Source organism: Takifugu rubripes, chromosome 10 (assembly GCF_901000725.2).
Source record: "Takifugu rubripes chromosome 10, fTakRub1.2, whole genome shotgun sequence".
Classification (NCBI taxonomy): Eukaryota; Metazoa; Chordata; class Actinopteri; order Tetraodontiformes; family Tetraodontidae; genus Takifugu; species Takifugu rubripes.
Window position 1 is genome coordinate 2,523,500 of NC_042294.1, and position 12,272 is coordinate 2,535,771.

Consider the following 12,272-nt stretch of genomic DNA (forward strand, 5'->3'; position numbering starts at 1 on the left):
GAACCTTAAAATCGATCCTGAAACGCACGGGTAGCCAATGCAGCGATTCTAAAACCGGTGTGATGTGCTCCCGCCCTCTGGTCCTCGTCAGCACCCGTGCAGCTGAGTTTTGTAATAATTGTAGGTTAGTGATGCTCTTTTTGGGAAGACCAGAGAGCAGGGCATTACAATAATCTAGACGACAAGAGATAAAAGCGTGCATCAGCACCTCGTGCTGGCCTGAGAGAGAAACGGGCGGACTCTGGCTATATTCTTCAGGTGGTAAAAACCTACCTTTGTTATGTTTTTGATGTGTGGAATAAAACTAAGCTCAGAGTCAAAGATCACACCCAGATTTTTTACAGATTGAGATGGCTTAAAATCCTTTAATTTTGGAAAAAGTTTCTCTCTCTGACCTTCAGGACCAATAACTAAGACTTCTGTTTTGTCCTGGTTGAGCTGTAGGAGGTTTTCTGCCATCCATGACTGGATATCTAGAATACAGTTAAAAAGGGCATCAACTGGCCCTGTGTCATCAGGAGCCACGGCGATGTACAGCTGCGTATCGTCAGCATAGCTGTGGAAGCTGATGCCGTGGCTCCTGATGACGTCCCCAAGAGGAAGCATGTAAAGATTAAAAAGGGTTGGACCTAAGATTGACCCTTGGGGAACCCCACATCTTGTCTCATGGATTCTCGAGGAGCATGTATCCATACTTACAAAGAAGCTTCGATCAGTAAGGTAGGAGGTGAACCAGTTAAGAACAGTACCAGAGAGGCCGACCAGGTTCTTCAGTCTATTCAATAAAATATGGTCACTGACGGTGGATGTCAGCTCAGCATCAGCGAGTCTCCAGCCCGGACGCGGCTCCTTCGTGCGTCCACAGAGGCTCCGTCTGTCTCCTACTGACTTGTATCTCTACATTTTGTCGTCGCTGCTGGTTGTCAAACGTTTGCTGGAACTTCTGGCGCTCGGCTGCCGGCGACGGCAGCTATATCTGTTTTAAAGAAGCGGAGGAGACCGCGGAGGAGGTTCCGAGGATGAACCCTCAGTGCGCCCGCTGTGGGAAGATCGTCTACCCGACAGAGAAAGTGAGCTGCCTGGACACCGTGAGCTGGATGACCCGGAGAAGCGTCCTTTTAGTCCGTTTTTGCGAGGATGACAAAAACGGGAACCTTTGGGCAGGTCCTGTGAAGTTGGACACGTCGGTGATTGAGAAGTGGAAGGAAAATGACCCTTAAACAGCTTTTGAGGACTTAAATGACAGATATCACAGAAAAAGAGCTCATCAATAACTGCAAATGAGCCAGACTTGCTGGTCAAACCAGGCTTTTGAAGGAAATCTGGCTTCCTTTTAAGTTTTTTAAATTTCTTTAAACTCTTAGAACACAGAGGAACTCTTGTATTGGGGGCAGAAAAGGTACATTTTTACCTGGTAAAATTCAGTCAAAAGAGCACTAAAAGCATGAATAAACTGAATCATGTAGATTCTAATGACATAAGCTGGAGCTCCTCCAGTTACAGCCCATAATGAGACTGCAACTGTTTCTGTGAAAGTGAACTTTTATACAGTTTACATTCTGCAGATTTCTGTCTTCTTCAATGCAAACATTCACGTTAATCGATATAATAGAAATCTGTTACACATCATGGATCAGTCAGTAATCTTGGACAACAGCAACGTTTAATCCTGGATCACTGCTCCATATATTTAAATGAACAAAGACGGCTGATACTGATTTAAGACAGAATTTGTGCATTTTGATGATCACATTCATCGGATTTTTAACCACTGATGGAAACATACTGATTCATTTAAATCAGGGGTGTCAAAGTCAAATGGACGGCGGGCCAAATAAAAAATGTAGCTCCAAGCCGAGGGCCAGACTGATCCAATGTTCATTGGAAAATTTTAAATGACCGCATATAGTCTAGTGAACCAAATTGAACCAACTGAAAACCTAACAAATATTTTATAATATGATCAGATAAATAAAGCAATAGTTTCTTATGGCTCTGTCAGTCATTTTTAATTTTCAAGAGGCACAAAAGACAAATTTGCTTTCTATAAAAATCCCCATAACATGAACATTAAATGAATGAAGCGGTATTATTCAAGGCACCATCAGTATATTTTCTCATTTAGCAAAAGTGGGCTAAATTTACTTATAACAGTAATTTTCTATCATTCACTCAACTGAAATATTTTTAGAACATAATTGGATTGAAATACAATAACATAAAGTGCAAAAATCTCTTCACCAAAAACAACACTTTCTTCAAGGAAAAGGCACATGTGCAGTGAAAAATATTTAACTTTAACTTTTAAACTTGAACTGAGTAATAATTGTAAATGTGTTATTGCACCTTAATGTTCACTTGTTTGAGGCTGATACTTGGTGGTGTCTCATCTTTTGGACGAGTTCATCAATGTTGGGGGTCCGGCTCTGAGCTGAGGAACTCCTCACAATTGAGTGAAGGTGTTCAGCAGGAAGTCCACTTCTGTGTGATGTTTTGTTCAGCTTCATCAAAGAAAGCAGTTGTTCCCGCAGGTCTGTGCTGCCAAACACAGGCAACGTTGGAGCAGCCTGGATGTGTGTCGGGGAGGAAACGGGCAAACTCTGCAGCACCCACTGCCCCATGTGTTGCCTTCAGGGCATCACTGCATTGGAGCTCAATCAACTCCATTTGGAGCTTTGGTGCTGAGCTTTCCACCTCAACCTCAAATGGACGGCTGAGCAGTTCAAACCTGCTTTTTGGTGCTTTTACGTCAGTGAATCGGCGTGGGAAGTCAGCGGCGAGAACATTAATTTAATCAGTGTTCCCTCAGAACCCAGTCCTGTCAGACCATTCTTTGATCACTTTCACATTTATGATTAAGGATTCTTCTATCCTCAGAACAGTCTTACTATAGCAGATGTCTTTCAGATAATGCTGTAGCTAAGTTTAAGGAAGTGATCCCTGTGCTGATCCCAGGACCACCGTGTGACACACGGTGGTCCTGGGATCAGAGGTAAGATCTTAAGACCGAGCCCGAGCCCGAGTCCGAGCCCGACCCAACCCGAAATTCGGGTCGGGCTTAAAATGCGTAAAATGTCAATCATTACGTTCGGGTCGGGTCGGGCCGGGCTTCTCTCTCGCTGACTTTTTTTTAATAAATATTTGTTTATAAAAATATACACTAAAACGATGTGTGGATACTAAACTAAGGAATACTTATTATAAATAAATAATTTGGATAAAACAGAGAAGGCGCTGTAAGGTAATTGCTATAATCTTTTACCATTTATTTGATTTGCGTTATTCTATTTAAAGCCTAGTGGGCTGCAGTATTTCTCCGCGTAATTAAGCGAGTGCGCATCAAGATTTCTCTTTCACTCTCTTTGTCTGGCCTCTTATTCTGTGTTCCATTCATTTATCATGATCATAAAAATATGTAGATTATTTTAACCTTAAAAGATCTTGCGTTTTTTCTGCCCAAAATACTATGGGATAAATTTAAATTTCGGGTTTGCTTCGGGCTCGGGCCTGCAAATCAAGTAAATTGGTCGGGCTTGGGCTGGGTCGGGCTTTAATGCCCGCGGGCCTGGGTCGGGTCGGGCTGGATTTTTTAGGCCCGATCTTACCTCTACCGTGTGTTTCCCCAGGGATCAATCATTATAATCTTAGCCCTGCTGAGGTCGACTCTGTTTCTGAAGGTGCAGCAACCTCACTGAGAACCACGCTTGATTCTGTTGCCCCCCTGAAAAAGAAAATACTAAATCAGAGGAGGTGTGCCCCCTGGTATAATTCACATATCAGGACCCTCAAGCAGAAAGTGCGAAGACTGGAAAGGAAGTGGCATTCTTGTAAAATAGACAGCTATCATGTAGCCTGGAAAGACTGTCTATTAGTTTATAAAAAGGCCCTCCGTAAGGCTAGAACAGCTTATTTTTCTTCTTTGATTAAGGAAAATAAGAGCAACCCCAGGTTTCTTTTCAGCACTGTGGCCAAATTAACTAAGAGTCACAGTGTTTTAGATCCACGTATCCCTTCTTCCCTGAGTGGTGAAGACTTCATGAGCTTCTTCACTGATAAAGTTCTAGCTATCAGAGAGAAAGCTAACCAGGCCATCCCAACAACTGGACCATCACCAGATGTGCCGACTGTGGGAACATACAGGGTCTCCAACGAGCCCTTAAGCTCCTTCAGCCCTATATATTTTTCTGAGGCGTCATCGCTAATTCAGAAATCCAAGACCACCACGTGTCTTTTAGATCCCATCCCAACACACCTGTTGAAGGATGTTTTACCATTGATAGGCAGTTCTATCCTGGACCAGATCAATGGTTCTTTAGTGTCAGGTTATGTACCCCAGTCCTACAAGGTGGCAGTGATTAAGCCGTTGCTTAAAAAACCATCACTGGATCCCGATGTCTTAGCAAATTATAGGCCAATATCCAACCTTCCTTTTATCTCTAACGTTCTTGAGAAGGTGGTGGTGACTCAGTTACTACAGCACCTGCAGAGGAACAGCCTGTTTGAGATGTTGCAGTCAGGCTTTAGAGCTCACCACAGCACAGAAACAGCACTTCTTAAAGTCACTAATGATCTTCTCATAGCTTCCGATCATGGACTGGTCTCTATGCTGGTTCTGCTGGACCTCAGTGCTGCTTTTGATCCAGTTGATCACAGCATCCTGTTACAGAGACTGGAACATGTGATTGGGATTAAAGGGACAGCACTAGACTGGTTTAGATCATATTTATCTGATAGATCCCAGTTTGCTCATGTCCATGGTGTTCCCTCCTCATACAGTAGGGTTAGCCATGGAGTTCCTCAAGGTTCTGTACTTGGACCAATCCTCTTCACCTTGTACATGCTTCTCTTAGGGAACATTATTCGACAGCATGGGAAAAATGTTCATTGTTATGCTGATGACACTCAGCTCTATTTATCCATGAAACCCGAGGAGACAGAGAAGTTAGTGAAGCTCCAGACCTGTCTTAAAGACATAAAGTCCTGGATGTCTTCAAATTTCCTCCTCCTTAACCCAGGAAAAACTGAGGTCATGGTGTTTGGTCCTGAACCTCTCTGGGATAGATTAGATCACATGATCACTCTAGATGGTATCTCATTAACATCTAGTCTCTCTGTGAGGAATCTAGGAGTAACTTTTGATCAAAATCTCTCCTTCAACTCACACATTAAATTAGTCTCTAGAAGTGCCTTTTTTCACTTGAGGAACATCACAAAGATCAGGAAGCTACTGATGCAGCATGATGCTGAAAAGTTAGTCCATGCATTTGTTCCTTCCAGGCTGGACTACTGTAATTCTTTATTATCAGGGTGTCCAAACAACTCTTTAAGAAGCCCCCAGCTGATCCAAAATGCTGCAGCCAGAGTTCTGACAGATATTGATAAAAGAGATCACATTACTCCTGGACTGGCGTCGCTTCATTGGCTGCCCGTTAAATTTAGAATAATTTTTAAAACCCTTCTTTTGACCTACAAGGTCCTCAGAGGCCTAGCTCCATCCTACCTGAAGGAGCTAGTGATACCTTATCAGCCCAATAGACCGCTCCGCTCTCAGAATGCTGGTCTACTTGTGGTTCCCAGAGTTTCCAGGAGTAGAATGGGGGGCCGAGCATTTAGCTACCAGGCCCCCCTGCTGTGGAACCAGCTCCCTGTCCAGGTACGGGAGGCTGACTCCATCGCTACTTTTAAGATCAGACTCAAAACCTACCTCTTTGAAAAAGCTTATTGTTACTAATTCAGTAGTTCCAGTTACTATCATAGACAGACAAATTATCATACTTAGGGGGTCGTCTAATCGTTAGGTCACATCTTAGCTATGCTGTTATAGGCCAAGGCTGCCGGGGTCCGGAAACATGATCACCTGACAGGCCTCTGTCACTCCACTGGGTCATGGTTTCCTCTCCTCTCCTCTCCTTTCCTCTCCTTTCCTCTCCTTTCCTCTCCTTTCCTCTCCTCATCAAGCAGACTAGTTATGCTGATTCTTGTGTAGTTTTTCTGCCCCCCCCCCACCCCTCTATTTATTTACAGGTATCGCCGCCCTCGGAGCTGCATAATGACCTCCGGCCCCGCTGAAGTGATTGTACATCATATTTTTTGTGTGTGTTTCTGTGCTCTGTGCCTCTCCTCTCCTCTCCTCTCCTCTCCTCTCCTCTCCTCTCCTCTCCTCTCCTCTCCTCTCCTCTCCTCTCCTCTCCCCCTCCTTCTCCTTCTCCTTTTCCTCTCCCTCTCCTCTCCTTTCCTCTCCTCTTTCCCCTCCTCCTCCTTCTCCTTCTCCTCTCCTCTACCTCCCCTTCACTCTACTTCTCCTCTCCTCTACCCCTCTCCTCTCCTACCTATCCTATCCTCTACCTGTCCTCCCCCTTCTCCTCTCTCTTTACCCAGCCGGCCATCAGCAGGAGGGTCCCCCTACATGAGCCTGGTCCTGCTCAAGGTTTCTTCCTGTTAAAGGGGAGTTTTTCCTTGCCACTGTTGCTTGTCTGGGGTCAGGCCCTGGGATTCTGGAAAGCGCCTTGAAACAATTTTGATTGTATAAGACGCTATATAAAAAATAAATAAATTAAAAAAAAAAAAAAAAAGATCAGCAAACTGTGCGCTCGGGAACACACTGGTAGAGAGCTTCTCTTTCAGGGTCTGGCAGCTGGGAAAGTGGCTCAAGTTTCCTTTGTGCATCTGTGCCTCCCACACAGTCCGTTTGGTTTTAAAGGCCTTCACTGTACTGTACATATCAGAGGGGACACCACCCCGACCCTGCAGCTGCAGCTTCATTGCATTCAGATGACTCGGAATGTGCCACAGAAAAGCCGTTTCACACAAGAACCTTTGGTCTGGGAGTTGAGTTGTGTCTTTCCCTTTGCTGTCCAAGAACATCCAATCTCCTCACCAAGCTGGAAACATCTTTGCAGCACCTTTCCCTGGCTTAGCCATCGCACCTCAGTGTGAGGGGGCAAATCACCACGCTGCGTTTCCCACTCGCTCAGAAACGCCTTGAACTGGCGCTGAATTAAACCTTTGGCTCTGATAAAGTTCACTGCGTGCGTGATGGTGAACATTCCATGTTCCATTTTCAGGGCTTCAGCACACAACGATTCCAGGTGTATGATGCAATGATGAGCTGTCAGTTCAGCCGTAACGTTTTCCTCCTGCATCTTCTCCCGTATCTTGGCCACCAGTCCACTCCTGTGTCCACACATGGCAGGTGCTCCGTCTGTTGTCCAACCCGCCAGTTTTTCCCGAGGCAGCTCCATCTCATTTCCACATCTTGACACCTCTTCATACAAATCCTGTCCTGTGGTTGTGCCGTGCACAGGACGTAACGCCAGAAACTCCTCTGTCACGTTGAGGCTGGAGTCCCCTCTAATGTCGCTGCTCTCATCCACAGCCAGGGAAGATGCCATGAAATCTTTCCCCTTTTTCTCCAGCTGCTCTTTTAGATTGAGGGACAACAATGGTGTTTCTGCTCAGGCTCCCGTTTCAAAAGAGTTGCCTTTTGTCTGGGCAAACTTGCTCACAAACTTTAAGCATGCAGTGTTTGATGGAATCCCCCTCTGGAAATGGCCGGGCTGATTGAGCGATCTCTTCTGCCAGAATCAAACTGGCCTTGACAGCAGCCTCGCTTAGAGATTTGGCTTTTCTGAACAGAGCCTGTCCAGATTTGAGGCCTGGTTTTAATTCCTCAACCTTCTGTAGCTTTTGTTCCATGTCCATATTCTTGTCTTTGTCCGCGTGTTTAGTTTCATGATGCCGTCTCAGATGATATTCTTTCATTACCGCCACCCTTTCTCCACACAGAAGACACCCAGGTTTCCCAGCTGCCTCCGTGAACATGTACTCCCACTCCCACCTTGTTTGAACCCCCGGTTCTCAGTGTCCACCTTCCGTTTTGCCATTTTATGGGTATCTGAAAGTTAACTTTTGCTGTTATGCTAATGACTACTGATAAATAATTAAAAGAAGCCACCTCCCGCTCAGACTGTCACCGTTGCATTGTGGGAAATGTAGTATTGGCCTGTGTAAAACATCTGCGGCCTGTGGGCCGGTTCTAATAATAAATCAATATCATCCCGGGGGCCATAGAAAACCCTCGACCTTGACTCTGACATATGAGCTTTAAATGATTTCTTTTGACTCCCATTTATTTGGCTGTTTGGATCTCATCTTTGCTAGTGTGTGTGTGCGCGCACACGCTCTATGGAACTGGCATAAAGGATGTTAAAATTAGTCTAAATTAGTCAAAATTAAATAAAAATTCATCCATTCATCATTCAGAACAGGCAGTGTTTGATTAGAAACTCATTCTGAACTCTGGTACTCTGAAACATCTCCGCTTCCATTTTCAGCTGTTTTTATTCTCAATAACATCAAATCATCCATCCATCCAAATCGTGGTCCTGTTGGACACCAAAGGACAAACTCTTTCCATTTAGCACGGACAAAAAAACCCAAATCCTGTTTAGCAATAAAGCTGTGGGGAGAGTTTGAGGAGCGTTTTTGAGGAACACGCTGCCATATTGGGTCCAAGCTGCTGGGGTTTTTGTTGTTTCCAGGTGAATCGGTGGGCAGCGGCGTTACCGCCTGTCTCTGCCCCCCCCCCTCCCCCCTCTCTCCCCGTGGTCGTGGTCACGCCGGGCATCTTTACTGGTCCCGTTTTAAACAGGTTCTGTTGGGAACAGGTGTTCTCCAGAACTGTATTCCAGGCTGCTGTGCTGAAGGGCTGTTTTCAGTAGCAATAGAGCCAGAGTGTGCCTGCTCCATATTAACCCCCCCAGGCCGTGCTTTCCTCCTGGCTGAGCCATAATCAGCTCTGGATGGACTGGTTCACGCTTGGGCTGAGTCAAGATTTGATAGCTTGACTGATTCTTACAGTTTTTGATCAAACCCCCATCTGCTGATTCCAGGAGATCTTTAAAGGATCTCAGAGCTTCAGATTTATGAAGCCTGCTCAGCCCCCGGCAGCGCTGATGAAACCATTTCATTCAAACGTGTGTATAAACACTTAATACACGCGTGTGCGTGGATGTAGACTTTTTAGTACTTTGGGTTCATATATTTTTTAGTATTTTGCAGATTCGTGTCTGTATATAAACCAGATCCTCCTGTAATAAAGAACTAAAGGCTGACTGTTGTCACGTGACCTGTCTCCGTCTGTGTCCGATGATGGAACCTGCCTGGAACATCTGGTCCACAGAAAAAGCAAAACAGCTCACAGAACTGGTCCAGTTTAGGCCCAAAAATGACAATAAATAATTTAAATGTGTGACACAGTTTCAGTCGTCATCAGAATTAATCAAAAATATTTAAACCAACAAACTACACACAGAACCGCAAAGTTTAGAGCTTAAAGGGAGCGACAGGTGAAGATTTAAAGCTCAACGCAGCTGAAGAAGTTCCAAAAAGGAGAAACATCATGTGATGTTTTACCGCCACCCGGTGGACACGCGTGGAACTGTAGACAATAGTTAAACGCGCTCCGACACATTCTGACCTCTGCTGCTCCTCCTGGACTCCAGGGCTGCAGAAATATGCTGCTTTTACAAGTCTTTCAAAATCTGTGACGCATCATAAATCTTTTTTAACTAAGTTTATTTATCTAATTAAGTTGCATAATAAGTTTTCATTATTTATGGCATTAAAATAGCAAAAGAACTTTTAATCATGAACCCTCCCAGAACGCTTTTATAGTAGTGGAATATAAATCAACAGCCATAAAGTTGTTGATCAACAGAGGAGTGTTCGGAACGGTTGGATCAGGACCCGAAAGCAGCAACAAGCAGTGGAGAATGGTGTCCGAAAAGCGTCTTTATTTTAAAGTGAACAAGAACAGTTCGGTCCGCGTTCACAGAGGCGGAGAGACCTCGACAGAGCCCAAAACAAGTCCGCTGGGAAAACTCTCAAAAATAGTCAAGCCACAGAAGTCAGGGTTTGGCGATGAGGACGAAAACACTCCGCCGCTGGCAGACGGGAGTTCTGTCCTTAAATCTAACGGGAGATTGAAGAGAGACCGCAGGTGCGTGTGTCTGCGGGGCCAGCTGTGGCTGATGAGCGGCTCCTCCACGCCCCCTGCAGGTAGACACCAGCAACAACGGTCCCAGAAACTGGGAACCCAACAAACGAGTTTTTAAAAGTATTCCTTTCAGACTAAGCAGGAAGACTGAAGACCGACAAGGTGAGTGTAAACGAAGAGTATTATTGAAAAGAATTGACAGTTGTGTTTGGAGATAAAGTCAAGATTTGATTCAACTAGACTTCATATTTAGTTTTAGCACAAAACATCATTATACATTATAAATGAATAGTTCTTATTTAACTTTCTTATAGTCTGGCTTTAGTTATAGTTGAATAGTCTTTCTAAGTGAAGTTTAGTTTATTTTTCTGCTCTTTGCTACTGATCCTAAAAGAACTTTAAACCCTCCCAGAATGCTTTAATGGTAGTAATATATACGCCATAAAGCTGTTGATTAGGTTTTAAAAGTGAAAGTATTCTCTTCAGACGAAGCAGGAAGAGCGACATTTTGTTCAACAGTCCAGGTTACAGCTGGATATTTTGGTATTACCTGTCAAACAACATCTAATCGTGTGCAAGTTAACATCTCTCAGCCGGGCCAATTTAAGACAGTAAACTTTAAAAATAACGAAATAAATAAATCCACACAGAATCACAGGACACCAACAGGAGTTTTGGTTCATGTTGCACGTTTTCTCACAGTGGTTTATTGTTCTATGTTGTGGAACCACTGTGAAAGAAATGCAGGAGTGGGTGTCATTTCTTTCATCTATTTTAAATAGAGCAGTGATCTTTGAGGACTTCGATTATAGAAATAATTGAAGAGGAGAACAAAGGAGAGAAGTTAAAAAGTCCTGACTAGTATGTTTATGTAGCACCAAATCATTTATTGGCTGAGCTGAAGACAGTCCTTTCACCATGTTGGCCTGTGGAAAACCAGTGTTGTCGGCCCGATGGACCAGCGTCCCCGTCGTTGCCGGACCACCGTTGGCCACCAGTTGGGTTTTTGGGATCAAAGTGGGGGCGTTTCCTGTATCCGGTTCTCCTCACGGATCCATGACTACAACATGTTGCTGCAAGTGCAGAGACGTTTGCTCTGGAAAGAACTTTAGAGCACATTCAGTGCTGCAGGATGAGGGGCTGGAAAAGGTGCCAGTTCTTTTCTCACTGCAGGGAACCGTTAAAAAAAGCAGCTTAAACTCTGAAAACATGAAAATTATACAGAGACATCATTGATTTATTGATTCAGTTGTTATCCAGAATGTATTAGAAATGTTCCTGTTTGATAAAAATGCAGTGAATTGGGATTATTTAACTACAACCTCTACAGATTATTTACATTCATCACAGTCTCATCACTATTTCTGATGTTTCCTCAGGATGGACGAGGACAGAGCAGAGTCCACAGTGCCCAGCTGTGTGTCCCTGAAGAGTGACCACTCCAAAGATAAAGCAATAGACTTCAGAAGTTCAGAGGAAATGTAAGAAAACTAAAGCGTGATGATGTGTTTGTGTGCCAGCTGTTAGTCACATTAACAGCAGCAGGTTGTGAGTTTATTATTGGAGATGTTTAACACTTAAACCTCAGACAGTCATATAGTTACATACTTAATGTGAATATTGTTGATTAGAAACAAGAATCATGTTCAAACTGAAAGATGAATTCAGACATAAATGCTGGAACAATATTGAGTCTTGATCAGGTTTTTTCATCCTATAAATCAAAGGACTAATAGAGATCTGTTTCATAGTGAGAGGGGGGAGCACATCCTATCAAACTGGGACCAGTCAGCTCCACCAAGAGAGTCCTCTTGTTCACAATCTGGAAGCAGATCTGGAGATGCTGAAATGAAGCCCAAACAAAGTAAAATTGTTCAATATAAAATTGAACTTGTGATGTCATGAATTTGTAGTTGTGTTGATGATTTATTATAGATGGAAATCATTGGTTTACTTATTTTCAGGAAGTGATCTGCAGGAGGTGATAGAAGGTCATAAGATGAGTCTGAAGAGAAGATGTGAACATGTGACTGAAGGAACTCATGAAGCAGGAAGTGGAACCCTGCTGAACAAGATCTACACTGAGCTCTACATCACTGAGGGACAAAGTGAGGAGGTGGACACACAACATGAGGTGAGACAGCTTGAGAGAACCTCCCAGAAGAACATCCAGGACACTCCAATCAAGTGCCAGGACCTCTTCAAAGTCTTATCTGAGCAACAGAGACACATCAGAGTGGTTCTGACCAACGGTGTCGCCGGCGTTGGAAAAACC

At 44.1% G+C, this 12,272-nt stretch overlaps 1 pseudogene; it reads right to left on the minus strand.

Annotated features, from left to right (window-relative positions):
- Positions 1-2,354: 2,354 nt before the first annotated feature.
- On the minus strand, positions 2,355-7,883 carry LOC115251242 (general transcription factor II-I repeat domain-containing protein 2-like; annotated as a pseudogene).
- Positions 7,884-12,272: the final 4,389 nt, after the last annotated feature.